The sequence below is a fragment of the Grammomys surdaster genome, unplaced genomic scaffold (genome assembly GCF_004785775.1).
Source record: "Grammomys surdaster isolate TR1022 unplaced genomic scaffold, NIH_TR_1.0 65, whole genome shotgun sequence".
NCBI classification, from domain to species: Eukaryota; Metazoa; Chordata; class Mammalia; order Rodentia; family Muridae; genus Grammomys; species Grammomys surdaster.
Window position 1 is genome coordinate 4,877,030 of NW_021604567.1, and position 26,051 is coordinate 4,903,080.

General features: G+C 36.4%; 1 pseudogene; it reads right to left on the bottom strand.

Moving 5' to 3' along the window:
- Positions 1-23,856: 23,856 nt before the first annotated feature.
- On the bottom strand, positions 23,857-24,707 carry LOC114625049 (annotated as a pseudogene).
- Between the last annotated feature and the right edge of the window lie 1,344 nt (positions 24,708-26,051).

The window sequence follows — 26,051 nt, forward strand, 5'->3', positions numbered from 1 at the left end:
TAAGGATAAACCAGTCAGTAATGGATTTCAACCAGTGTATGATGGGTATGCTCACCTCTCTTGTCTTACCTTGTGATTCCTTGCTAGAGCTTCTCATTGGCCAACTCAAGTCCAATTCAAACTGAACACATTAAAAAATATGTACTCAGTAAAAATTCCTTGCAAGCTCCAAAACACAATGCTTAGAAAAGAACCAGGGGCATACATAATACTAAATTATCAGTCCTGGTGGTGCACGCTTTTAATCCTAGTTAGTTGGCAGGCAGAGGCAGGATGATTTCTGAGTTGGAGGCAGGCCTAGTCTAGAAAGTGACTAGGACAGTCAGGTCATACAGAAAAATCCTGTCCTAAAAAACTAACAAATAAAAAAATACATCAATAAATAAGATTAAAAAGCAAAATTTCAATGCATATTCAAGAGAAATGCATTATCCATCAGAAAATATAAAAATAAACCCAGATAAATGTAGTTTATGCCACTCACTGAGAGAAAGTGAGTGAAGAAGAAAGGGAGACTAGAAGGAAATGTAACAGAGGTTTTGATGCATGATTTTAGTGTCAGCTGGTAGTATTGAAAATCTTAAGAATTTTCATGAATATATAAGACAGTATAATAAGCATTTGGGCATGGAAATAGTGAAATGAATTTCGAAGTATCATATAGAAAACAAATTTAGATCATTCCATTAATGAAAAAAATCCACTATTGATATTTTAAAATTTTTAAACAATTCAAAAATTAAAAATATAATTTTATCATTTTCCTCTTTTCTGTTGCTTTCTCTCTCCAGCCCTCCCCATGTAGTCCCTTGCTTTCTTTAATTTGTGCATCCTGTTTCTTTAGTTGTTGACTATGTATATACATATTCCTCAACATAAAAATATAATCTGCTCAGTCTATATAATGTTGCTTGTATGTATATAATTTCAGTGCTGACCATTTGGTATTGAAGAACCATTTGGTGTGTTCTTTTCCCAGGAAGACTCTTTCTCTGCTTTCAGCATTTCTTTGCTCCCTGTAATTCTTTTTCTACGGTTGGAGCTCCATGATATTTTCCCCTTTCAAATTAGCATGTCTCCTGGCATAGTCCTTGTTCATGTCTTAAACCATCACATTGATGATTTTTTGTCGGTATAGCTTCTCTGAAATTTATAGGCGAGGCAATCTCATAGTTTTGTTTCTCTGACTCCTAATGATGTTTTGATACATTTCTTTATTCTCCTTTTAATCTCTTATGTGCATACCTATGCATATTTGAACACACACACACACATACACACACACACACGTGTTATTTATGAAGAATCTCCTCTTCACCCATTTTGTAAAGTCTGTGGTAGTAGAAATTTCACTCACGCTGACAGGCCAGTTACTTTAAGTCTAAGAAGGGATTTGTGTGCACTCACTTGTGTCTCTTTGGGAGAAGTGGTGTGTTCTCAGTGCCCAGGGACTGTGCCTGGTAGCCTGTGCTTTGACCTCTGGTGGAAGAGAGAGCCAGTGAAACTTTGGGCTTTGTAATGGGCCAGAATCATTGAGAACTTTAATTTGCAAACTCCTTTGAAGCACATCGTGCAATAATATACTTTTGAGGAGTTACTTCTTTTTGTAGATTTATTTTTATTGTATGGGTCTGAGTATTTTTTTCTGCATACATGCATGCATAGGTATCATTGTGTGTTTAGTGTTCATGGAGGTCAGGAAAAGGCATCAGATTTTCTAGAACTGGAGTTATGGATAGCTATGAGCCATTGTATGGCTTCTGGAATCTAAACTCAGTTGTCTGCAAGAGCAACAGATGCTCTTAAAGTGATGAGCCATCTCTTCAATGCCCGTTCTTTGTATATATCAATAATTTGAGTTTGCGTAAATACTCCTGACTCTATTGTTATTTTCAGAATCAACTCATGGTGGTATTTTTTTTTAATGTGTGAAGAAATTGATGTTTTGGATGGTTTTCACTCATTGCAAGTAATTACTCTGAACCTTTAAAATTGTATGCTTTCACAGACAAATAGAAATGGGATGTATGAGAAGTACACATGGCTGTAAGTTCAGAGCAACAATGTGAATATGAGTGTGTAAAGTGCCAGCCCGTAAACATTAGTTCCTGCCACGAAACGTTTCTTAGATATCTAAAGTCCAGACATACCCCTTCAGCTTCCTCATTTGCAAAATTGGAGTGATAATAATTTCTCTATGATTAGGGTAATTATTCAGAGATAGTGCTGCAAAAGTCTTAGTTCAGTGCTCAATACAAGGTGGTCTTCAATAAATACTACTACCATTGCTGCTTCCTGTTTATTGTACTTTCACAATTACATTATGATTAGAATTCTGGGCATTAATGTGTTAATATTTCTAACTACACCAGGTTCTATATGTAATTATTGAGATTGAAACCCAGAATGTCCTCCAAAGACCATGTGCTTAAAGCTTGGTTTCCAAAAGATGGCTTTAGGAAAATGATTAGGTCATGAGAGCTTTGACTTCAACTATGGATTAAGACACTGATAATTCCTGAGATGTGATAGAAATTTCCGAGATGGGGCCAAGGTGAAGAGAGTGACTCCTTGGGGAGTGTGTACTTGGACAACTTACACCTTGTCCTGGCTGCTTTTTCTCACTAATTTCCTGCCCATCATTTTCTTGCTCTTATTCCTGCTTCTTGCTGTGCTGTGCTGCTCCACTAGGAGCTTGTAGAAATGGGGCCAGATCAAAGTGGACTAAAATGATTGAAACCTTGAGCCAAAACTAATCCCTCCTCTTTTAAGCTGGTGTCCTCTAATATTTTGTTGCAGTGTTTAAACCTGACTAACATAGTAATATTTGCATAATCATGCGGTTACCTTATTACTCTACTGATTACTGAGAACAAGCTAACCTATATACATTACTTTTCGCTTGTAGTGTTGACGTATGTATACATATATATGTATACATACATCCCCACTACTAAGTGAACATGATAAAAATTCTATTATTTCTCCTTAGTAAATAAATAAAGGCAATGGAAGAAGCTTGTTCATTTGTCCTTTCATATATTTAAGTATCTATTATTAGTATCTCATGGATTACTTCATGACCTTTCTCAACATTGTAGCAATGATGTGCCAACACTAATATTTGAACCTTGTTCTTCTCACTCCAAATACCATACATTCCATTGTCTGTTGAAATAAAATTTGGACCCCAAAAACTTGTCAACCAACTATTTCATTGCCATCTGAAGTAAATCTGACCCTTCACCAGCTTCGGGTTAGGTTATCCATAGGTCGTTAGAGATAAATGAGAATCCAATACATTCTAGTGATCTCCTAATGTAAGTTTTTAGCCTCTCTGTCTCAAAATCATTTCAGCGATCCCCCAAATTTAATTGTTAAATGCATCTATCTATATTCCTGTGCTTCAACGTGTGTATGGGGTAGCTATGATATTGAGGCAAATACTGTAGATAGGTTAGAAAAAGCTGGAAATAGAAGCATAGAGGAAATATTGCTGTTTTAGAGTTAATTAATGAAGATAAGGAAAGAACCAGGAAATGCTTGAGAATTCTAGGTAGTTCGGTGTCTTAATTAGGCTTACAGTTGCTGTGATGAAGCAGCATGACCAGAGGATGTATTCAGGTCGCACTTGCATATCTCAGTTCATCACCAAAGGAAGCCAGGGCAGGGACCTGGTACCTTTCTGTGCTTTCATGAAAGTACCATATACCCATAACTTAACAGAAATCACAAAATATTTGATGACTCATCTATAATTGCCTTTTGAGCTTTGAGAATTATTGGATCAACTTATCAGTCTCTTTTCACATATCCCAGAGCTATCAGAGAAGACACACTACTCATTACGCTAGTGGTCCCTAACTTTCAAAGTATTTTATTCCTTACTTAGTCTTTCAAGGCCGTACTTATAAATTATGAACATACATCAATATGTACAATGTCCATCTGTCACCTATTCATCCACTATATATTATACATATTAAACATGCATTGCATATATGTTTTTGGTTAGTAAATGTGCATTTGTACTGTAAGTGTGTGCCAATGATATATGATAGTGAGTACAGTAGAGCATGAGATAACTACAGGAACTCCAGAGTACTTCAACCATCCCATTCTAAGTGACTGTTACTTCGTCGTTGTATTCCTCAGAATTAGGACACTGCTATACTAGAAGAGCTTTCAGAGTAAGTATGAAAAATCTTTTCACTAATTAGCTTATGGAATGCAGTAATGCTTTTTTTTAAAAAAATCAATTATTCAGTTTTTCACAAGGTGCCTTCCCCAGTTCACCATGGCTCTCCACATTTTCAGTCAATCTGCAATCTGTAGGGACACTTACCGACTCTGTGCTGTCAAGCCAGACCTGGACAGAATGTGACTTTAGTATTTTGCCTTGGTTTATAATTTATTAACTCAAGATTGAAAATCTGAGGGCCAATAGTAGGTTTTCCTTACTATTACAATAAAGACCAAATCGGACTAGTAACAGAGAAGATTATGATCGATCTGCCCTTTAGAGGCAAATGTAATATTTAACACATTTTTAATATTTAGCAAATTTAATACTCTGAAAAGCATGATAATGGAAGGCGATGCCTAAGGTATTGAAGAGTTTGGAAACATATTTCCTGCCTTTAGAAATTTTAGATGCTGACTTATTCCAAGATAATTTGATGATTTTTTTTATCTCATTCACTTTATATCCCTCTCACCAGCCCTCTCAAGTCACCCACTCCCACAGTCCTTCTCCCATGCTCATTCCCCTTTTCCTCAGAGAGGTTGGGAGCCCTCCTGGGTATGTCCCTACCATGACACATCGAGTCTGTGAGGCTAGGTGTATCTTCCCCCACTTTGACCAGACAAGGAAGCCCAGGTAGGAGAAAATACCTCACAGAAGGGCAACAGCTTTTGGGGGTAGTGCTTACACCAGTTGTTCAGAGCCCACATGAAGCCCACGCTGCACATCTGGTACATCTGTGCAGGGAGGCCTAGGTCCTGCTTGTGTATGTTCTTGGGTTGGTGGTTCTGTCTCTGAGTGCTCCAAGGGTCCTGGTTAGTTGACTCTGTTAGTCTTCTTGTGTAGTTCCTATCTCCTTTGGAGCCTGTAATCTTTCCTCACATTCTTCCGTAAGAACTCCCAAGCTCGATCCACTGTTGGGCTGTGGGTGTCTGCATCTGTGTGAGTCAGCTGCTGAATGGATCCTGTCAGAGGACAGCCATACTAGACTCCTGTCTGTGAGCATAACAGAGTATCATTTAGAGTCAGGGATTGGTGCTTGCCCATGGGATGGGTATCAGTTTGGAGTTACTGGATGTGCCATTCCCTCAGTCTCTGCTCCATCCCCATCCCTGCATTCCTTGTAGACAGGATAAACTTTGGGTCAAAAGTTTTGTGGGTGTGTTGATATTCCTATTGCTCCACCAGGGTTCTTGCCTGGCTATAGGCAGTGACCGCTTCAGGTTCCATATTCCCAGTGCTATGATCTTATATTGAATCATTATTTTCTACTTACCTTTGGTTGATATCTGCAATGTGTCCTATTATAAACCTCACCATTTAACTTATGATAACTGATAATAACTCATTCAGGCATTTCTATGGTCAATAATATTGTTTTAATTAGAAAAATGGCCAAAAGAATTACATTGAACTTTACAAAAGCCAAGTAGATTGATTTACCACATATATGAATGGTATAATAATTAATAATAATAATAATAATAATAATAAATAATAATATAGGTAGTTATCTACACAGATATCTTAGTTGTTGTAGATTGTTTTATTGAAATAAATATTCTAAATATATGCATAATGTTTAAATTATTATTTATGTGTAACAGATTTTTTTTAAGTGACCAAATTATTAAATTTGAGGAAATAAAAGAAAAAATATAAAAGGTTATCATTATAGGACACTGAACTACAGTGGAATAAATATAAAATGGGGTTCATGGTAGTAGTCTTTTTCAAGGTTTTACCAGCTAGTATACTGAAGCTCTTAGATTTAGTGAACTTTAATCATGACCGAATGCATTTGTAAGCAAAGTGAAGTTACAAACAAATAAATGATCTCTGCAAATTAGGAGGTCGTCTGGAGTGACTGGCTCTCGTAGAGAGCATGTGTCCCCACTTTGTTCTGTAGTCGCAGGCTTGTAAGCAGTTTCTGTGTAAGTTTTTGTCTAGACTTATAAAACCTCTCAATAAAGCCTTGGAGACATTCGGTTGCTTTCTGTCTCATGGAAACGTTGAGAGCAGAGCAGTGCTACATGCTCTTTGAGCACTTCTAGGCCTGCAGTCTTTCTCAGCATCATGTGCATCAAAGAAAGGAACTGGGAAATGGCTGCTGCTGCTGCTGGTCTCAGGAAAGCACTGTCTAGAAACTGTTGGGCAAGGGCTTTATCAACGGAAACAAGGAATGATACAATAGCTCTTGCCGCAGTGAGAGAAGATCCACCTAACCCTCAGAGACTTGAGGCCCCAGGAAGTGGAGAGGCTTGGTGGAGTGAATCTGATATTTACTCATTCATTTTATGATAGCACCTTTATGACTAAAAGTAAATCTTTGATTTCCATAATGTTAAAAGTTTTAAATAATGTTTAAAGTGTACCAGTGGACATATCAGTACATATCATATCATAAAATGATTTATCTCCCATATATTTACATGTTTTTCTATTATATATTCTACAAATATATTCTTGGAGTTAGGATAAAGGATTTTTGATTACCTTATTTAAAGTTAAAATATAATTGTATCATTTTCTCCCTTCTCTTGTAGCTCTCCAACCCTTCCCATGTACCCCTTCTCTTGTCCCCTTTCAAATTGATGATCTTTTTTTCTTAATTGTTAATTACATATGAATATGTTATAATATTTAGGATTTATAATATATAGGATACAAAGTCTTTATACAACACATGCATATATTATAACATATATGTATATACATATAGTATATGATTATAATAATGTATAATACATAACATGTAATATATATGATCTATGATATATATATATATGTTTCGATTTCCTGTATATATATATGTTTCGATTTCCTGTGATTTTTTTTTTTACCTTAAGTTTATTCTTAGGCATTCTCTTTAATTTAGGCTTTTGTGAATATATATATAAAATATACTTAAATATTATGTATAACATAAAACATAAAACATAAGTATATTAATACTAATACAACCTGCTTAGTATATATAAAGTTACATACTATGTGTATACAGTTATATACTCTATGTGTATGGTTTCAGGGCTTATCATGTGCTATTGGATAACCAGTTGGGGATGCTCCTTCCTGGAGAAGACGATTTCTTCTGTTCTCAGTATTTCTTAGTTTCCTATTGTTCTTTGTGTAGGGGTGGGGTCCCATGAGATTTCCTCCTTCCATGTCAGTGTGTTTGCTGGTGTCCTTGCTCCTTTTTTAGATAGTCATCTTGTGTTGTTGAGACTACATAGATGTAGTTTCCCTGACAATTCTAGGAGACACAATCTCTATAGAAAACGTCCTTTGGTTCTTGCAATCTTTCTGCCCTCTCTTCTGTAGTGTTTTTTATATAGGTACAGGTGTTGTGCTGTTCTTGAGGTGTAGATATAGGTGTATCATTTGGGCCTGTAGACCACAAAATTATTTGTTCTTTATATTTTGCTTGGTTTTTGTTTTCTGTACCTATTTTTTTTTTTACCTCCCTGGTTAGTTTTATTCTTAGGTATTGCATCTAATTTGAGGCTTTTGTGAATGGATTGTGACCATAACCTCTTTCCTTGTGTGTTTGTTGGTGGTATATAAAAAAGCTATTGATTTTTGTGTGTTAGTTCTGTATTGTACCAATGTACTGAAATTGGTGATCATTTATGGAATTCTTTTGGTAAGTTTTTCCCTTTTCATACAGTTTCCAAATAGGGATACTTTGTTTCCGTTTCCTACTTTCATCCCTTTATTTTTTTTTTCTGTTACTTCATTACTTCAGCTAGTTCTTCAAGCACAACACTGAAAAAAAGGGAGTGTAGAGCTGGTCGTGTTGCTGACTTCAGTTGAATTCCCTGGAGTTTTTCTCCATTGTTTTTCCCCATTGAGGATGTCATTGGCTGTGGGTTTCTCATATGTACTTTTATTATGTTGAAGTATGTTCCCTCTGGACTTTCTCTCTACCACTTTTATCACAAAGGCTTGTTGGATTTTCAGCAAAGATTTTTTTCTGCATATATTGAGATCATCATGTGATTTTCATTTTAAAAATTTATTCATAGGAATTAGTACATTTATTGACTTGCATAATTCCAAGTTAAAGTCAATTTGGTCATGGTGCATAAATTTCTGGTGCACATCTTCATTCAGTACACAAGTTTTTTTTCTTGAGTGTTTTGAATGTATATTTATTAGGGATATTAGCCTGTTAATTTTATTTTGTTGTTGTTGTGTTTTTACCTCATTTTGGATATTAGAATTACACTGACATCATAGAAAGAATTTGGTAGTGTTTCTTCAGTATATATATTTTGAATAATTTAGTACATTATGGCTATAGATCTTCTTTGATACAATTCTGTAAATTCATCTGAGCCTGGATGCTCTTTTTTTTCTTTTATGTTGGAAGGTTTTTTATTATTGTTTCTATCTCTCTTTTTTTGGTACGGATCTATTATAGTTGTCGTTCTCTTCTTGATTTAAGCTTGGTGGTTCAGAGGAATATAGAAATTTGTTTAATTGCTTTTAGTTTTCCAGCTTAATGGTTTAAAAAGTATTTCCTTTTTATGTTCATTTCTTTGGTGTTTGTTCTAATGTTTCCATGTTCATTCCTGAGTCTCTTAATTTAGGTCATCCCTTTCTTTTACTTAACTGGACCAATGTTCTATCTATCTTATCTTCTCAGAGAACCAACTCTTAGATGCATTGATTCTTTGATTTATTGTTGTTTATGGTTTTTATGTTTTTTTTGTTGTTTCTGCTCTGATTTTTTTATTGTTTCTAGCTGTCTTTTTAACTTGGGTTTGATTTTGTTCTTGTTTTTCCAACTTTTTTTTAGTTGCATCATTAACTCTGATTTTTGAATACAGGCCTTGACACTGTACACTGCTCCACCCCAAGCAGGCCCTGCGTCTGTGTAAGGGACTTAAGGGATTGCTTCCAGCTTTTTTTGTTGTTGTTATTTAGTGTCATTTTACCTGATCTAAAACATTTTAGGCTGTCTTTGTCATGAAAAGGTTTTCTTTTTCTTCCAAGTAAGGCATGAAGTATCACTGGGTACAGTACTCTAGGTTGACAGTCATGATCTCTCCAAAGTTTCCTGCTTCCAAAGTTTCCATGGAGAAATCCTCTGTCTGACATGGTTTACTTTATATGTGACTTATGGGATTTTTTTGTTATTATTGTTTGTTTATTTTATCTTTTAGTTTTTAATATTCTCCTTTTGTTCTGCATACTTAGTCTTTAACTATCATATACTAAAGGGATTTCTTTTCTGGTCTTCTCTCTAACAGTTCTGTGTACTTCTTATTGTTTTATGGATTTGCCTTTTCTTTGTTTGGAAACTTTTTGTTGTTGTTGTTATGTAGTTGAAGATATGCCACTGACCTGGGAATCTTCTCCTTCATCTCTTCCTATAATTCTAATATTTAGTCATTTCATGGTGTCTCACATCTCCCCTCTCTTTTTCTCTGTCTCTGTCCCACTCTCCCCCCTTCATATATTCAGTTTTCCATATTCCTTTCTTGTTTGGCATATGTTTAGTTTCTCTGATCTGTCTGAATCTGGGTATTCCACTTGCTTGATTATTCTACTTGTAAGACTTCCCTTGAGTTTCCTAGTTGAGCTTTTTCAATTTCACCTTATTTTCAGCTTGAATTCTCTTCAATGTTTTTTTCTCCTTATTGGATTATGATGTTAAATCCTGGATTATCTTTATTGTTTCTATCAGGCTTATATATGTGTTTCCACAGGCACTGCTTAGGTGTTTCTTCTCCATTCCTTCTTCCTCATCAATTTCATTAAGTTGTTTCTTTGTGAGTTTTACGTTTCTTCTTTGTCCTGGGGTCCTCTGGATAATTCTTACTTGAGGACATTTCTATAGAACTTGTAGATGTGTGTGTGTCCTTGATATTTCATATTATTTGTATATTTGTGATAATATCTGTGACTATGGATTTTTGTTAGTTTTATCTAATATGAACAGAGTAGGCTAGGACGGAATAAGACTGAGATAGGATATGTGGACCAGATTGAGCTTGAAAGTTGGATATGGCTTAGGTGGAATGAAATATGGTGGATTTGGGTGCCTAGAATGGCATGCAGTATGTATACTTGGGTTAAAGCCTAGAGTTTTGGGGTAGAGCTAGAGGTTTGGGAGGATCAGGTGGACTTAGTGGGCTAGACTCAATGCCCAAGATATATAAGAGCTGGGTTGGTAAAGAATTTGGATGTGGAGTGTGGTGATTGTTGTCAGACAGTGGTATTCTTGCTGGAGACTGGAGTTTAGGGGTAGCATGGGCTGTGATGGCCAAACTAGGCTGGTGCACTTTAGGTAGGACCTGGTATCTGGGAGTTGAGGGGCATATGTGGAAGGAAAGATCAGGTGGACTCACCTGGCTAGGCCATGGCGCAAGGTGTTGAGGATCTGGCTGGGTGAAGAGGTTGGATGAGGACAAAATGTTAGAAGGTGAAATACTTCAAATAATAGTAAAGTACAGATTGAAGCTGAGTATGCTGGTGTGCATCTGTAACGTGGCACCTGTAGGTGGAGGTGACTGACTGCAAGTTCGACGGTAGATGGTTACATGACATGCTGTATTAAACACAAGACAGTAAACAAAGAAACAGTCAAATAAGTAGGCATAAGGCAAGCAAAACTAAACAAAAACAGACAACAAAATTATTTCTATAACTTAGAAGGCTTTTCCCTTTACAGCAGTAAAAGCTGTAAAGTGCTTTGAGCCTTTATTTCTCTGGAGTAGCCAAAGTATTGTAAAAGGCTTGGCTACAGTGATAAATACACTGATTTCAGATACCCTTGCATGTGTAAGTCACGATTTACAACATTCATATTATCTTCCTCCTTGATCGCTAATCTCTTAATATTTGGAATGTGGGCAGCATAGAGTCTTTAGTACTCCTTTTTTTTTTCCCCCGAGACAGGGTTTCTCTGTATAGCTCTGGCTGTCCTGGAACTCACTCTGTAGACCAGGCTGGCCTTGAACTCAGAAATCCACCTGCCTCTGCCTCCCAAGTGCTGGGATTAAAGGCATGTGCCACCACCGCCCGGCTGTCTTTAGTACTCCTAAAACAGGTCTAAGTATAAAGAGCGAAAATATAAGAATCATTACTAAAGAAGAATTGATCGCAAAGTAAGAAGCTGTGAAAATCTGAAAAGCATTTTTACATTAGGATATGATCCCCTATAGAATCAAGAAATAAAACATAACAATGTAAAGTATGATTATGCACATAGGGTTAGGCAAGTCCTTAACACTATAGTGTTTCCGTTGAAGCTTGATGCTCTGATTTCAGTCTTTAGACTGTGAACAAAAGATCTCAAGTTGTTTTGTTGTTTATCACATAAAATGTAAAACTCTAAAACATTACTGAGCATGGTTGCACATGATTTCAAACCCAGAACTTGGGAGGCAGAGGCAGGAAGATCACGAGTCCCACATTGTAGGGTCAGTGTGACCCATTTCACAAACAGCAAACAGCAAGAAAATCAAAAGCAAAGAACAAGGAGCATGACATGGAATGAGGTGAACTGGAATCGTGTCCAAATTCTGTCTCCAGGCAAGAATGGAAAGAAATAGAATGAAGAATTCACTATCTTAATCCTGATCAATTTTTCCAGCAAGTGCCGGAGGACAGATGAGAAGAATGAACTGTGGTAATCTTCACACCAAAGCAGCTCAGACGGATTATAATTGTTGCAATCACAGTGAAGTGCAGGCCAATTATTATTTGTCTGAGAAACTGTCCAGAGTTCAATCCTTTTTGTTCATTTGCCCTAGAGGGCGAAGTAAATTGCTAGGGAATCCCCTAGCAATATCTGCTGTACTTTATGTAAATTACTTCCCCTTTACACTCTAAACTCTGTTGGGAAATGTGTGTGTATATGATATACACCAAAATTCGCTATATAAGTCTTTAAAAAATGTGTTATATGAAGATGGGGACTCATTATCATCATCATCATCATCATCATTTTGTATGTATGATTGTTTTGCATATATATAGAAAGAAATAAATAAAATATACATATATATATATATATATATATATATATATATATATATATATATATATTTATATTTGTGTACCACATATATGCCTGGTACCCATGGATCCAAAGATTGGATCCCCTAGAACTGGAGTTACAGATGCTTGAAAGTTGCTATGTGTGTGCTGGGAATTGAACCCAGATCCTGTGGAAGAACAGACAGTGTTCTTAGCCTAGACCCACACTATATGATTTTAGAAGTATTTATGAGTTACTAGTATGTGAGGCACTGCGTATGGCATCATGTAAAACTCAAGAAAATCTATCATGTAGGATGATAGAAACATTAGCAGAACGTTACGGAAGGTTAAGATAATTTGTCAGCGACACATGTATTGCTACAAGTTATTGTGGTAAAGATTATAAATTAAGGCACTCATGGATCATTCATGTCAGCTGGTACTACTATACCTGAGTGAAAAATGAGCGTTGGACTTAATCTCCCACAAAAGTATGAGACACAGGTGGTCAGACGTCAAAGATCACATTCTGCCTGAATGTCACTAAGACATGACACAAATGCATAGGACCTGCTGGGTGAAATCAGAAAGGCAGTTAGAATGAGAGCCGATTTTCGTGACCCGGGTCAAAGGCCACTCTGTTTGAGGTGTTTTACAAATGCTTGACAGATTAAACACACACCTCCTAGGGGCAACTATTAGACCAAGCAGCCAGAAGCAGGCTTGAGTGCTAAAGCTTCTTTCAGAATTCTCCTTACGAAAATATATAGGTCATGTCATATTAGGCTCATGGTTATAATACTTCTCCTACTATGGAATAGTTGAGTGTCCATATATGTAGTCTATTGGTGTGCCATCAAAGGTGAAACCTAGATAAATGTGAGACAGGAGACATAAAAAGCAATAATGACATCTAGACCCTTTCCCCAGAATTAAAGCAATGCATTTTACAGGATTTTTTTTTCAAAATTTCTTGATTTTTTCTCTCTGTGAACATAAACTACATCATTTAGTGTTCAACACTATTTAGTTCAGTAATTAGAAAATTCACATTTTTTATAATGATATAGTCAAATCAGAAGGTAATGTTTGTATATTACTTTTCTCATTGTTGGAACAAAGTACATACAGAAGAAAGAATTTGATTGGGAAGAAGAATTTTCTCGGGGTCATGTCCCAGAGTGTTCACTCTATTACAGTAGTGAGGGCATGGCAGAGTTCACAGCATCACAGTAAGGAAGACGTGGCAGAGTTCAGGATATTACAGTACTGAAGGAATAGAGAAGTTCATGAACTTACAGTAGTAAAGGCATGGAGGGTTCAGTCCATTACAGTAGTAAAGGCCTGGTGGAGTTCACAGCATCATCGTAGTAGGGTAGGCAGGGGAGGGTTCACAGCGTCACAGTAGGGAAGGCACAGCAGACGTCATGGGAGGAGTTCATGTCATCACAGCATGATTGGATAGGAAGCAGAGAGTAGGGAAGATATCCATCGGGCTTCCTACATTTTCCCCCTCTTATTCAGTCTGGGACCCCATCCCATGGCATGGTGGCCCCACATATAGGGTAGATCTTTTCTGTTGAGTTAAACATTCTTTAAAAAGTCTTCAAAAGTATTGCAAAAAGTGACTCTAAACCCAGGCAAGTTTACAAAGGAAATTAGCCATCGAAGTGCAGAAAGGTGTTGTATGCACATTTCATTGCATTCTGGAATCAAGATACCCTCCCTCCATTGCTTTTGAACTCTTTGGGAAAATATACACAAAAATCAGTTGATAATATAATGTATCTTTTCAATTGTATGTATTTCCCTACAGTTTGGAAATAATAATAAAGATGATGATGATGGTAATGTAATTTTTGAAAATTTAATGATATAAACTATATGTGGGAATCATGTGATGGGCACGAAGAATGGCAGGGTATTGCACGTCAGCAGACTTTCTGCTTTCCTTGTTCTGGAAACAGCTGAGGACCACCTTTCCTAATGTGATGCTCCTACAGCATAGTCATGCTCACGGGCTAGAGACTGCAAGCAACTGACGGGAAGACTGTGCTATCACAGAAGACTATAAGTGAAGATTTCATTTGATAATGTGTCTATTCCCAAGCATATTACCATCTTAAGTTGTTATCAATCTCCTTTTCTAGATAGGTGGTCTTTCAGAGTTTCTTTGGGTATCTGACTTTTATTTTTCCACAATTCAAAGCCTAAGTAAACAGAATAGAAATGGTATTTTTGTACAAAAATGTATGTGTCTCTGTGTGTTTGTGTATGTACATTTAAGTTTCTGTTAGTGTTTGAATGTACAATGAAATACAAAGTATCTGAAGAAGAAGAAAGGGAATGTGTGTGTGAGTTTGTCCCTATATGTGCTCATTGCTTCATTTCACAGCAAGATAACCTTAAAACATGTTTATTCATCAACACTGTACATTGATGCTTGTATAGCAATACTATGTGTTTACCTCTATTGCTAATGTTCCCACTGTTAATATTACAGTTTACTGTTTTCATGATTGTACAAAGACCAATTACGTTTCTCCTAGAAATAATTAAGCTCAGTATTAGATTAGAGATCTACACACCACATTTAGACACGCTGAATGCTTATCCTATTTCAGCCAAGTTGTTGTACAAAATTATGGGACTATATTAAACAGGTAGAGGTTCCCAGAAAGATAAGCAGAAGGAATAGTGTTAGTAAGGTACTTGATTGCAGTGCTTCATTACATGTCTGTCATGTTTTGTTGTCTTCTGTCTTTCGATTTCTACATATGTAAACAAATAGCTGTTTAATTGAAACTTGAAAGATAATGCTAAAACTGAGTTGCCACAAAGGAAATAAGAACAGAGGACACTGGCATTCCATCTCACTTCAGTCAGAATTACTACCAAGAAAACAAAAACAACCAATGCTGATGATGAAAAGCAAGATTCCTATACATTGATGATAGAGACATCAATTAGTATAGTCACATGTAAGTCAGCATGGAGGTTCCTCAAAGAGCTAAAAAGTAAAATTACCACACGACTCAGCCATATTACTAACGTGTGTGTGTGTGTGTGTGTGTGTGTAACTATATCCATAGACATGGGCAGATATGAAATAATCTAAATCAGCATTCCACAGACAGTTGAAAATCCATGTTTATCGTGGTTCTATTACGTAGAACACAACAATAGCCAAATTGTAGATCATAATAGCCAAGTTATAGATCAACATAGAGTTCCATATCACACAACAGATAAACAGATAAACAAAATACAATGTACATGCAACAAAATTTTGTTCAGTAATTATGCCATTTCCAGAAAAAACGATTGAGTCAGAGATTATGCTGAGTGAAATAGATCAAACTCAAAAAGGCAGATATTATGTCTTCTCTCATGAACGGAAAGTGATGTATATTAATATCTGTGTAGTATATGTGCATCTATGTTTCTGTTAGTGTTCAAATATGTGATGAGTCAGAAAAGTACCTTAAAAAAACAGGAAGTATGTGTCTTCTATAGTATCTGGATTAAAATGTAGAAGATGCTTAGTGAGTTAACCCACTTCCTTTCAAGCCTGAAAACCTGAGTTTGATCTCTGGGAACTACATGATATAAGGAGAAGATTGAATCTTGTTAGTTGTCCTCTGACCTCCATATGCATACTGTGGCATGTGCCCCTATCCAAGTAAGTATGTGTAATTATATACAATTTGTCAAACATAGAGGCTCCAGGTTCATTGAGAGACTTCTGGCCTCTACTTATGCACATACACACACACACACACACACACACACACACACACACACACGCGGGGGGGGGGGGGAAGAGACAGAGACAGAGAGACAGAGACAGAGAGACAGAGCGAGTAAGAGAGAGAGAAAGAGACAGAGAAACAGAGACATGGAGACACAGACACAGACTCACACACACAAGCTGCAGCAAGAACCCAAGTGTGTTGGCTTAAATAAATTTCCAGTGATTAAGATTTGTGGTAAGTCGTTGCTAAACAACATGATAATTTCAGTGAAAACATATAGTCAATTACTTATTACTTGATATCTACGCACCTACCTAAGTTCTCAGCATCCACTTACCATTTACATCTTTACAAAATATTTGATGTGGTCAAAGTTACTGTCTGCCTGTGTATCATTCACCTACTTTCTATCTCATTACAAGATGGAACAAGGACACTATCATTCTGGAAAAAAAAACAAAAACAAAGACAACCCACCCCTATCTCCCCAAAACCAAAAACCAAATAAAACCAAAAACCAAAAATGTGAAACTGAATTTGTTGTTCAGGTGTTCAGAACTTTTTAGCAACAGCCTGAATTTGATGTCACCCATCATCATGTAGACCACCCAGTGAAGGGAACTCACTCTGCGGAGTAATTCCCACTTTCCTCTGTGCAACAGCCCCTTTGTAGAGAGACACATGTTCTCTGAGAACCATCATGTGTATTTGTAAAAGGCCAAATGGCATGGTTAGGCTTGGGCATCTCATTATACTTTGGCAGAGCTAATCAGACAGCATCTACTGAAAATAATATCACAAAACATGACAGCAGTAACATGATAGTGAAGCTCAATGCAAAAGGAAGACTTCCTAACCTTGGTGTTTAGTGAAAAGTGCACAAGTGGCTCTCCACGGGGCCAATCATTGGCTGACGTTACATACAGGCTTCCTGCAGTCGCATCTGAGATGTTGAGGAAGGATACTGAATGAGTCCCTGGAATGCTGAGAGAAGCTCCTACATTCCAGGAGAATACCTTTGTGGTTGTTCAAAGTTTTGCTTTATCTTGAGAGTTTTTTTTTCAAACCTCATTCTTATCAACCCCAGATGAGGGGATTTGCTTTTCAGCTGCACTATAAATCATCCTTAGAGCTGGTTGTGATGGTTTCTATTTATTTGCTTGTGTTTCGTGCTGAAATGTCTTTCTTTGCTAATTTTCTCTTCTTTCTTTGCATTCCACAAGTCATCAATCACAAAAACAGCATGGCCATTCCTCTCTGTTTTGCCTCAGAGAACTCCTACCTTTCTTGACTGTTAACCCCTCACTGCAATGTGCATGGCCTCTGGGTTGATCTGCGCCCCTATTCACCTCTTTCAATGAGCCTCCCTTCCTGGCACTGAGCTGCAAGGCAATATTTTCCATCCGTTGAATGAAGAGCATGACATAGGCAGTTTGATATGGTTTCAGAGACCACAACAAACCAGTGATGCACACAATTCACTTCTATTCCACAAGCCTGTGGGAGTCCACAGGGATAAGAAGCCTTTCTGCTAGGCTGACCACAGCTTGGCATTCAGAAACAACTACTACTCCCAGAAACTCTCAATATGTTTCATATTCAAGCCAGGAACACTGTGGCTTAGACTAATCTAAAGATGCATCTAATCGGAAGTTATCCTGAAACATGTGCGCAAGCTTCTCTTTCATTCTCCAGCTGTTTTCTTTCCATGGGATGTTTACTGGATGGGAGATAACCCTGTGTTTATTGTGCAGTAGCAAGAAAGTATTGTGTTTTCCAGAGGGACCTAGGGGGCTTTCAAAGAGAGGGGGGAGTGGTTCATTCTGAGGTCAAACTTTGGAGTCTCTGATAACATCAAATTTGGTAATATTTTCCTTTATAAAGCATTTCGAAAATCTGTTTCATGACTGCTCCTTATAGGGATGTTTGTTGGGAAACTATTAAGAAAGTGTTGCTAAGGGCACAAAACCTTCACAAGCATTTTCCTAACACCATGCAGTTTAAGTAAATTTTAATATAGACCACTTTAAAGTTATACACTCACTGCAATTTTAATTGCTAGATATAGATAGTAGTTTCATGGGCTTTAAAAGGCGAAGTAAAACAGAAATGATGTTGGTAAGAGATAGCATGGCTTAATAGACACTTACCTGTTCAAAACATTCCAAATGCTATCAATTTGTTAAGACTCAAATGAAACTTCTTCACATGGTTTCAAGACTTATAATTCACTCGTATGAGACAGCACCTCTAACTCATGTTAAAATAACGAAAGATTATAGCCTACCGTGTTACCTTAACAAAACCTGTTTTCTTTGTCTAAAATGCCCTTCTAGCAACTTACAGATCAAAATTTCTTTATTAAAACATTACCTATGATACTTTCATTCATTTTCTTTTTCTCTTCTTCTACTGAAAATAGATTTCTCACTTAATATATCCTGATTATGTTTTCCCCTGCCTCTACTCTTTCCAGTTCTCATTTTCTGTCTCTCACTAGAGACAAATGGGCATCTAAGGTATAATAGTAAAATAAAATAAAATAAAAACAAAATTAGCACTTTGGAATAAGTCAAAACAAACAGAAGGACAAGAGTCTAAGAAAAGGCACCTGACATAGGTATAGATGCAGACCTGTCTCTAGTTGATAACCACTTCGAATGAAAATGTAGATTCTTCTAGCGGAGTCTCCCTGGGGAAAAAAAACTACTCGTAAGGGTAAGCTGCATGCCCAGCAGCAGATGGCCAACAGAAAACAAAGTCAACTGCATCTTTGGAGATTCCTTGTCTGATAATGTCATGTCAGGGATTTTGTTTTTAAGCTTATCATATTTTAAATTTTCATTAGTTTTCTAAATCTTCCCGTTTTTGATGAATTCTTTCTTATCTGCTTCTCTATGCAGAATCTTTCTAAGACTTCATTTCTACGTCTGAAGAGTAATTGTGCCATGTATTAATTTTTCAGAATTTATTTCACTCCGCAGTATTAACATCTTTCCTTGAATGTACACTGTTTTCAGACTCTCTTATTCTAGCTCTGTGGGTTCGGAAGCATCTAAGATCATTTTCATTTATAATTCAGAAACCGCTTAAGAAGCATTGCCAGCCTTGCTGCAGATCCCCATCCTACCTGATACGTGGGACTTAGGTCCAAATGTGCCCAACCACCAAGCCTAGCTTTCTCTACTCTCTCTGTTTTTACTTTTGGTCTATGAACATGAAGTGACTCCCAGCCACAATTTCAATCTTTTTGTGCTCAGATTTATTTAACCTTGACTTGGTGTTGCCAAGAAATTGGATTAGAATAACTTACTTAGTTTTTGGAACTAGGAATAAAGTTTCTGTTGCTCTATTTATATATTTGTTTTAGAGTCTACAACTGTTATAAATGCAACAATTACAACATATGAACAAAATGCTCAGCCTCCTTCTGGAGTTTATGTGTGCAAACCAAGATGTTAGGCATAGCCATACATTTTATTACAGATCAGCTGACTTATTCATTGAAATACCTGTTGCTATCAGCTTCTCTTACATATTGACTTTTAATGCTTATTTTAGAAATTAAAATAAATCTGAATTCTTACCTGTTGAATGTGTTTGTTTTGTTACTATTCCATTGCTTTCAGGATTTTTATTTTTTTAGATTTTTTGAGACAGGGCTTTTCTGTGTATCCCTGACTGTCCTACAACTCTCTCTATAGACTAGGCTAACCTAGTTGTTGTTGTTGTTGATGATGTTATTATTATTATTTCCAACAAATTTTTTTGTTATTATTTTATAGCTGTACATGAAATTTATGTACAGTAAGTATTGAACCATGTTATTTGTAAGCAAACAAGACTAAGGTGTTTGTGAAAGTTTGTATTTATATAAACTATATGGAGAAAAAGGGAAGAGACTTAAAAGCAGTCACTAACTTTTGAGCCAAAGAAACATTGCAGTTTTCTATCTGAAATTTATATGAAAATATTTTGCCTCTGAAGCGTGAAAGTTACCTTTTTTTAAAATATATGTGTAATGTATTCATTTCTTTTTGTTAAAATTTAATTTTCAAAACATATGTATACTGGTTAGCTTTGTCAGTTTTATGAAAAATTAGAGTCACATTGGAAGAAAGAACGTCAAGCAAGAATTGGTTCCATGAAATTGGCCTGTAGGCATGATTACGGGACATTTCTTCTATTGCTAATTGATATCAGGAGGACTGTAACCTGTCAGCTAAAATAAACCTTTTCTTCCCCGAGTTGTTTTCGATCATGGTGTTTGTCACAGAAACAGACAAGCAAACTAAACTACATGTCTAGAGGCTGGTAGGATGGCTCAGCAGGAAGACATTCAAGCCTGAAGATCAGAATTCCATCCTTAGAATGCCCGAGGTAGAAGGGACTGGACCTCCACCCTCCATGTTCATCCGAGCACATGCATACACATAATGTAAACATCAGTTTAAAATTTTATTGTTAATGATGATGATTTAATGTAACATGTGTTGCTTGTCCATGTGCATGTATACTTGTGTGTAAGTTTATCGAATTAATTATGGAAATGCCCAGAACATTTTAAAAAAATTTTTAATTGTTATAAAATTATAAGTAATTAAAAGTTCTTCATAGGGTACTAGATAGAGAGGGTCATAGGCTAGGGGTGGGGAGTAGGGGAGACCGCCTTCGCTTGTGCCCAGTTGCAGTGGTCCCTGTTGGACGGGTCACCATCATTCATCACCATCTTAGACAGTTCTAATTTTCATTGCTTTTCTGATTTAGTTGCCGTTGTTCCAAGAGCAATCGAAGAGCATGGAACATTTCACTGTAAATGTGAGAGGGCTAGCTGCTATCATTTCTAAGATCTGTTTAGGCCATAGTTGGTTAAAATTCATTGTTACGATTTTATTTTGTTTTTAACAGTACATCAAAATATAATTTTTTAATGAATAAGTTAAAAATAAAAAAACAAAAATTAATATTTTTTTCTGTTATATTCAATCTACCTCATTAATTACAATGGCGTTACTTGGATTCTCCCCTTAAATGCATACAGATGATTTCATCTTTTACATTGTGAAACAGTAATTGTTTCACATTTAACACTCTGCACTTAAAAACATCTTGGGTATTTGTATTCTTATTTCTTATTGATGAAACACATGTCATGCCAACAACATATCACCAGCCCACATTCTTACTTTTCATTGCTGAGGAGTATTTAGAGTTATTAGTATTTAGTTATAGTTGATTAGTAGAAGTAAATGGTGTTTTAAACTCTATTGCATTTCCAACGGCCATCCTATGATTTTATACATGTGAACACGTCCTTGGAGCCTTAACAGGGACTCTCACATGTGAATAGGAAAAGCTGATTCTCATTACTCTTTTGAAGTTGAGACTGCAAACAAAAGATAAGAGTCGGAAACTGCTTACATCCGAGCCAGCTTCCTATCGTCATTAATGAAGTTATCTTTATCTCTATGAGCTAATAGTTTATTATTCTAATGGAAAGGTGAGTTTTAAAAGGCTATCTCTGTCTTCTTTTGAGGTTACTATCATAAACTTTCCATAAGCCACAAAAGTGAATGTATAAATCTACTGTACACTTTGAAAACCACTTAAGATTTCTTTTCTTTTTCACATCTCAGTCTTGAATTTGTTTATATTAAGATGCCTTTTCTGGGCTTGGAATTAAATTGATATCATAAAAGAAGCTGATTTTTGCTGTTTGGATGCTTAAAGAACATAATTTCTATATATGTTACTGAACAAAAACCTGTTAAATATACCAGATTATGAAAACAAAAAAGCCCCAGATCAACACCAATAAAAGAGCAGACTCAAAGACTACTTTTGTGAAACGTATTGACAAAAGGAGTTTTAATCATCAATGATTACTTTGAATTTGTTCACAAAAATATCTCTTTGGAAAGTGCAAACATAGTGTTCCCTTCTGGGGACAGGTATTGTCCCTTTCCTGCCACCTTCAAGATCAGGGAAGCATCTGCAGGAAGCCATAATCACTTCCTCGGTTGTACTTTGTGCCCCAGAGTCACCACCTAACCCCGACCACCATATCCACAGTTCATCCATCCGACTTGACTATTCTCCATCCCGATGAAACAGGACTGAGTTTTATTTATCCACTGGTTTCATTAGAAACAATGGTGTGTGGAGATGACAGTGTGCAAATCTCATGACTCTAAAAGCTCTGTACCACACAGCCAGTAATCTCAGTGTTTCACAAGGAAGGACTTTCAACTTTCCCTGTCATGTTTCCTATGCTTCGCAGGCTACCTTGTGTCTTTATTTTACGTACTTGTGCACTGCAGTAGGTCTATAAACTGAGTACAAAAGTGAGACCCTCCGTGGCGTCTTGTCCAGCATAACTCATTTTAATCTTAGTTTAGGATGCATGCGGAGTCTCAACAAAACGACCATGGAAGTGCAGCACTCTTCATGAACTCTGTCCTTGTCACGCATTTTAAACAGGATACTATTACTAAATTGTCCCTAAGAACTTACCTACGACCATTTCACCGTGGAAGTAGGATTTTGGATTTTAAATATTCTTAATAGTTTCTGTAAGGTATAAATATAGTTCTTCTGTTTGCTTTATGACTTCATCTACTTGGTTACATGCTATAATTAATCATAAGAAAAATATAATTCCTCGGTGGATACTTCTTTTTCTGGAATTGTAGAGATTAAGCATAGCAAAACTTGAACATTTTTAAAGGCACAATCTCACTATTTAGCCCAGACTTGCCTCAAGCTCATTTTTAGAGTACACATGTGCATAACTGGATTTACTGCTTAAACATATATACAGTTTCTAATGAGTTATTTAATAAGTTAATTACCTAAATAGTTAATACTATAATTTTAAAAGCTCAATTAGGCATATGGTATTAAAAATAAATATATTCATGAATCCCAGAGGGCAAATCTACTTCTGAAATGTATTTATGCCTTGGTTTTAGGAAGTCTATTGTCATAAATTGAGTTACTTTTGAACAATGAATTATCAAGTAACACTATAACAATAGATTATATGCCTTAGATAAAATCAGGTTCTTGAAGTGACCTCAGACTTCATAGATTTAAAAAGTAAAATCAGATGGAAAGTATTATTTTCTTATAACAATTTGTTTAACCATACTTATGCTATGGTATATTTATGGATATTATTTTAACAAGAAAATATGTTAATAACTACTTGTTATTTTAACACCGCATTCACTTATCAAGTTGACAGGAATAGTATTTTTTTTTAAAATGTAATACTGTTTGTTTAACTTCAAAAACATTTCAGCATTCTAAACATACAAAAAATAACAGAATGTTGCAAATTGCGTTTAGGTACAGAGGGTTCTTGAACTTCCATTGATGCAGTAGTTCTTTGCTTTGCTGACAATGATGAGTTCTACAGTTTCTTTAAAAAGTTTAAAATCTACTGCACTTAACTAAGGAAAAAAAACTCACTCATGCCAGCTGACCCCTCCCCCTTTCCACAACTAAGAATGTCAGCAGAATGCTATGCCACTATATACAAAAACAAGACAACCTGAAGCTAAATGGATGCCCACCGCAGTATCAACAGGTCCAGCCTCACAGTGCACGCCCTGAGCTATGGCCCCCTCCAAGAGGCATCTTCCCCTCACAGCCTCCACGCCAAACAAGGAGCATCAAGAATCTGTCTGGGTTGTTTTGTTCTCTTTACAAACTATAGATATGTACAGTTGAAAACTCAGGGTTTCTAGCCAATAACCATATAGTTAACACTACCTTACGAGTTGAGAACAAAATGCCAGAAACATCTTCAAATGCCTTGTCACACCAACAGCAAAGTGCACGGAGTGAGGAGGACTCAAGAGTGCCTTTTCATTTTAAAAATGTTTGGAGCTATGTACAACTTTGATACAGTTTCAGGGCGCTCTGGACACCCACGGCCACTTCATGTAAACCACTGACACTTTGAGAAACTACAATATGATCGTGATCAAATTTTGTAATTAAACCTAACAAGGGCAATAGACACGACTCAAATAAGAGATGTGTCGATCACAGCGCTCTCCTACTCTAAGGTATTCACAAAGAGACAGAGTTTTTATTCATCTTCCTCCTCTTCCTCCTCTTCTTCCTCCTCTTCCTCCTCCTCCTCTTCTTCTTCCACCTTTTTCCGGGCAACTTTAGCAGGACCCTTGGCGCCATCAAACTTTCCTTTAGACTTATAGTCAGCAACATCCTTCTCATACTTCTCCTTCAGCTTTGCTGCCTTGGTAATGTAAGGCTGCTTTTCACTATCACTTAAGTTATTCCACATCTCACCCAGCTTTTTTGCCACATCTCCGATGGAAATGCCAGGGTTTGTGGATTTGATTTTGGGGCGGAATTCCGAGCAGAATAAGAAAAATCCAGACGGAGGTCTTTTAGGGGCATTTGGGTCCTTTTTCTTCTTGCCTCCTTTAGCTGGTCCATAATCTTTCATCTCCCGATCATAGCGTACTTTATCCGCCTTTGCCATTTCATCAAACTTTGATTTTTCTTTGTTAGACATTGTCTTCCACCTCTCAGAGCACTTCTTGGAAAACTCTGCAAAATTGACTGGAACCTCTGGGTTTTTCTTCTTATGTTCTTCCCTGCATGTCTGCACGAAGAAGGCATAAGCAGACATCTTGCCCTTTGGTTTCTTGGGGTCACCTTTAGCCATCCTGACTGTATTGTTCGCTAGTCTAGGAATAGTATTTTTAAATAGGTCAATTGTATTTAATGTGCTGGCAACTCTGAGAAACATGCAAAATTGCAATTTTATGGAGAGCAAGCAAGCAGCAAATAACAAATGGTAAAATATCATCAAGTGCTAAATTTTGTTTAGTAAATTAGTAATAAAAATTAGCTGAAAGATCACTAAAACTAATGTTTAATTCAAGAGATAATTATGGACTTTCTCAATAAATCAGTATTAGAGTTCATGTCAGTATTTTTTTTTATTTTTTTCATTTTCAACCACACTATTGGAATTTTATTGCATTTTTAAAAATGAATATATGTCCAAACAATACTATGCTTGTGATGGGGAGAGATTCTGAGTGAATTCATAGAAAGGGAGATGCTGAGGAGACAGGGCTGCAACACAGGAGAAAGACCGTGCTCATTAACCTTATTGAACTTCCCATGCGAGACAAAAGTAAGGTTCCGTCTCAATCATGTCTGTATTCTGTTTTGAGAGTCTCCTAAGGCACAAATGAATTATGTATTTCACAGATTTTGTGTTATTCTTAGAGTTCAAAGTTGTCTTTGTTAATTTTAATACAACCCCGTATAACTGTTTTGTGTTCATTTAGATGTTTTCCGTTTGAAAATTTTCATCTTTTTAAATTTTGTGTATCTCATGTGATGGTTTCAGGGCTCTTATAACAGTTTATATACAGATTTCTCCTACTGTGTCACTGACTAGACTATAGATAATTATTATTGGGTGTTTGTCATGTGTATTACATAGAAGCATCACAACTCTTCTCTCTCTCTCTCTCTCTCTCTCTCTCTCTCTCATACACACACACACACACATACACACACACACACATACACACATACACACAAACCAAAAACAAACCAAAAAAAAACCAAAGCAAGCAAACAAAAATATCTCAAAAAAACCCAAAACTCAAAAACCTAGCCATATACCCTAAAGAGCTTCAGTGCCCCAGGGTCTTCTATGAGATGGTAATAGGCTCTTCTTTCCAGTGTAACCAGTTACAGCACTGAGGTATGCTTTTATAAATGACCCACAGGGTGGATATGGATGAAATGAAGTATGCATGTCTGTAAGGTCAGAGCCAAGTTCTTAGTATGTGTATGAGGTACTGAATTTGATCAGAGTAGTTTACTGTCTAAAATCACAAAACAGTTAGTTGCATTATATAACCAAGAATCTTCTGATATTTAAAAACAATCTCCAGCGCTTTTTACATCAAGCTTTTTTTGAGTAACAGCAAATTACAAAAATGTCAACATTCTGTAATGACGAATCCTTTTCAGAATGCTGTTCTTAATAGTGATAATCC